At 26.4% G+C, this 4,598-nt stretch overlaps 1 pseudogene; it reads right to left on the bottom strand.

The window, feature by feature from the left end:
- Nucleotides 1-287: 287 nt before the first annotated feature.
- Nucleotides 288-4,295, bottom strand: LOC107926217 (cell number regulator 6-like; annotated as a pseudogene).
- Between the last annotated feature and the right edge of the window lie 303 nt (nt 4,296-4,598).

Here is a 4,598-nt window from a genome sequence, read left to right as displayed (position 1 = left end):
ATTTTTGGGAGCTGGAATTAAATTGTATATTTTTATAATAGTAAAATGTAATTTTACCATTTTAATAATCTATATCTTTATAATTTTTAAAGGATTAAATTAATTTTTTATTATTTTTTGGGGGCCAGAGTGTAATTTTACTATTACTAATTTAAAATTTCATAAATTATAAAGGCCTAAATAAAAATTTTCTATTTTAAGAGGGTCAGGGCTTCTGCCAGCCCCCCTTGACTCCTCCACCGATGTGATCTATGATTGACGGAAAATAAACATATTAAATTAACAAATTTTGATGAAAATTACTAATAACCATGATGATTTGACTATAAATTTTAAATAAAAAAATAAAAAAAAAATTAAAATTTTTAAATACAAAGACTAAAGTAGAATCACAATCAACATAGTTTATCCTATTTTTTTATTTAGAATATTAAAGGAGTGAGTACTAGTATTTTTCTAAAAAGAAAAGAAAATCCATGTCTTGGTCAGAAAATCCTACTATACTGGTTGTATCTCCAACTTTGTAATTTGTTTATCCTTTGCAGATGGAGAAGAAGATGAAGCAGTTGACTGAGCCTCTTTTTTTGGATCACCATCATCATTAGTAGTAGCAGCACTAACAGTGTTCATTTCTTGAAGTGGAGGAGGCTTAACAATGGTGCTTTGCACTTCACTGTTATCGCTTATACGGTTCTGCATCTCTCGGTATTCTTGACACATTGCACACCAGTGTAAGCAGCAGTGAACCAAGCATGGATCGCATGGCGAGTTCTACATATATGAACACCAAACAGTTGGTTTTTCGAATTTGTTTGATTTCTTCGTTTTTTAAAAATTTTAATCTCGAAATGACAAAACAGATCGAATGCTCACCCTTATTCGTTTTCCTAATTAAGCTACTTAACATGTCTTCATGTTGTGAATCTATGTCAAAGAATACCATAGAGGATAAACCTTATGGTTAGCTCAAAGTGGTGTAATATGGGATTAAGTTTTGAAAGCTTAATTATTTTATTTTTTAAAATTTGGGTCTAATTAATTAATTAATTAATTAATTTTTAAATTTAAGTATAATGAGAATTTTTAAAAAAAAATTAGAGGGCATAATTATTTTTTTAAAAGAATTTGAGAAAATTAATGATAATTTTCAAAAAATTTAGAATTTTTGTAATGTTTAATTAAAATTATAAATATTTTAAGAGGTCAAAATAAAATTTTAAAAACTTTGAAGGGCTTATTAATAATTCTAAATTTTTTGAGGGGCAAGTCCCCTCTGTCTCTTCTTACATTCCACCTCCTTAGCTCATTTGATTCACGCAATTATCTTTCTTAAAATAATGATATCTAATAGGATTGGGATTTGAATTTCAATATCTACAACATATAATAGTGAATAAAAGTCGATGGGTTTAAACTGACTGTACAATAACTTTTGGCCAATTGGTTTGCTTTAGTTGGTTACTATGATCAATGTGGTTTTATCGAAGATTAAAAATTATAACCGGACCAACTGACTAGATATTTTTTACTTTTTAACAAATTAATGATATATTTATAAAAGAAATGTTAAAATATGCTATAGGTCCCTATACTCTTCACAGTTTTAGAATTTAGTCCCTCTACTTTTTCACATTCTAAAATTCAGGTTCAATTGTTAATATAGTTAAATTTGTTGGTTTGACATATTGAAATAAAAAAAATTCACTTTTAGCAATGTAATTAAAAAAACTAAAAAAATGATGTAATAAACTTGAATTTAACAAAATAATTTTAAAAGTGTTAACAGTTAAACCTAAATTTTGAAATTTGAAAAAATAGAGAGATTAAATTTTTAAAAATAAAAATAATAAACTAAATTTCAAATTTTCGAAAAGTATAGGACTTTGTAATATTTTAACCTAAAAGAAAATAAATATATATACCTTGAGATGATACTTCTTTTGTAGTGATTGACGAAACAAGCCATTATAAATCCCACATAACCACCAAGCAAACAGAAGGGTCTCACAGATGAGGAAGGAAGTTTTAAGGTCGACAATGCCATGGAAGAATATGGTGGCACCCAACCACCATCCCTCCTTCTACACATATTGCATGGCACATGCATGCATCGTTCCACATCACATCTTCTTTCACCGTTTCTACGTTTTGTCCAAACAATATGCATGGACAAAACATACCCATCTTGCCTGCAATTATATAATATTATTTCTCAAATCAAGTATATATGTTGTGTTTTTTTTTAATATGAAAATCAAAAGTAACCTTAAAAAAATAACATAAAATAAAATGTCGGATTTTTACAGCTCTGAGTGTCTTCAAGACAGCCGAAAATACCAGTGGTCCAGTCTTCATCTGAAGGTGGCTCGTAGGATTCAGGTAAGGGTTGTCCACATTCACCGCATCTGTGAACTATTAACTATAAAAAAAATGGTAGCCATAATCAGAAGCAAATATAAAATGGTTTAATTTTGTTATCAGTCCTTTTACTCTTTGATCTTTTGAAATTTAGTTTTTTATTTTTTATTCAAGAATTGAACTTTTTTATTTGTCTGATTTAAAAATTAAATGTAAATTTTAAAGTCTGGTTGTTATTACATATTAATTAACAATGTTATGAAAAAAACCTTAAATTTTAAATCAAATAAGTAGAGAAATTAAATTCTATTTTTTATTATTACAATATTGGTGGGGAAGGAGAAGAGATGATAGGGTTTGAACCCGTCTCATCATGGTGCTAGATGAGAGCTTTATCACTACTCTAAATAAGTCTTGGTAAAGAGATTAAATTTTTAAAATTAAAGATTAAGGGATAAAATATTAATTTTAAAATTAAATTAACAAATAGAGAGATTAAATTATTAGAATTGAAAGTTGAGAGACTAAACAAAAGCTTGAAAAGTATAAGAACTGGTACCAATATAAAACTCACATAACATGCAAAAAAAATTATTAAGCCTTTGCTTCCAATAATGCAAAGACCATTGGGTGAATATATAAGATAAATTTAGTTGAATTTTTTATATTTTTAATTTTAATGGTAACTATTAAATTTATTAAAGTTAAATTTTATTATTAATAAAATTTTATGCAGTAAATATATTATTATATATGTAATATCATTTTAATTTTTTATTTATAAATAACACTTACAGAAAAGTCACGTTATTTTAGTCAATGAATTTAATAGATCGTTCGAGTCATGATAGAAATTTCAAATTTCAAAAAGTATAAAAATTACAACCGATCAAATTGAAGAACGTGGACTAAATTCATTACTTACGAGATCAATATAATAAATTGGCCTAACAATTTTAATTACTACAATTTAGCTCAAAACTAAATTTTCAATTTTTAAAAAATCGATGAATTTGAAATGTAATTAAAATATAAAAATTAATCTATATATTTGATAATTACATAGTAAGGGTGTTCAAACGGTTAACCGAAACGAACTAGTATTAACCGAACCTTTTAATCCTTTAACTGTTAACCGAATCAAAATTTTTTCAAAAAAAAATAAGCAAACTGAAATATTTCAGTTAACCGAATTAATCGAAATTTATATATTTTTGTTTTTGTGGTTAAAATAAGTATAAAACATGTAAAAAAATAAATTGATTATGTTCATTTGACCGAATTATCCAAATTAATCGAACTAAAACTTTATATAATTTGTATTATTAATTATTAAGTTCGGTTAATTATCCAATTCCAAACGGAATTAACTGATAACCAAACTTCTAAAAAATACTAACTGACCTCCGACCAAATTAGATTGACTAATCGACTGATTAACCGAATTAAATTGATTCGGTCGATTAATTCGGTTTTAACTGAAATCTAAATACCCCGAATAAAAAAATTTTGATTTATTGAAATCTAAAATTATTATTAAGAAATAACAATAATGGAGATATATATATAAAAAATAAACCTGAGGAACATTGACTGGTTGATTGAGTTCACCAGGGGTGATATCTTCAACAGGATCCTTTTCCTTTCCAATCCTTACATAATGAGAAGGCCCTTTGCTGCCATCCATCTGTTTCAATTAAAAACCCAAAAAAATAAAACATGTCTTCTTCTTCTTTTTTATTACAAATATTGTAATGATAGAAATATTAATTAAGGTTTGTAGGAAAAAAAAACCATTAACTGTTCATATGTTTCGCTGTAAATGATCGATAATGCTCCTTAATTGATCAAGAAAGTAAAAAAGTGAAACATGGAAGAAGCTCTGAATCTCAGAGTTTTTTTTTCTTTTTGAAAAATAAAGAATTTATTTTTCCTTCTTGACCTCTCATCACGAATTAATTTTTCTATTTATAGTAATTTATGTTTGTTCCAATAATCTCCCATTGCGTTTCCTACGGAGAAGGCCAATACTAAACTTAAAATTCAATTGATCTGATATAGCTAAAATTGGTATATATGTAGAGAGATACATAGATATGCTGATAAACATATTAATTTACATGATTCTTGTGTTTAATTTAGTTTATTTCTGAATCAATACTTGTTTAATTAGTTTTTTATAATTTAATCTTGTCAGGGATGTAATTGGTCAAAAACGAGTAAAAAAGGGTCAAATTAAA

The sequence above is a fragment of the Gossypium hirsutum genome, chromosome A08 (assembly GCF_007990345.1).
Source record: "Gossypium hirsutum isolate 1008001.06 chromosome A08, Gossypium_hirsutum_v2.1, whole genome shotgun sequence".
NCBI lineage: Eukaryota > Viridiplantae > Streptophyta > Magnoliopsida > Malvales > Malvaceae > Gossypium > Gossypium hirsutum.
Note: the sequence above shows the minus strand (reverse complement) of the source record. Positions and strands in the feature narration are given on the sequence as shown.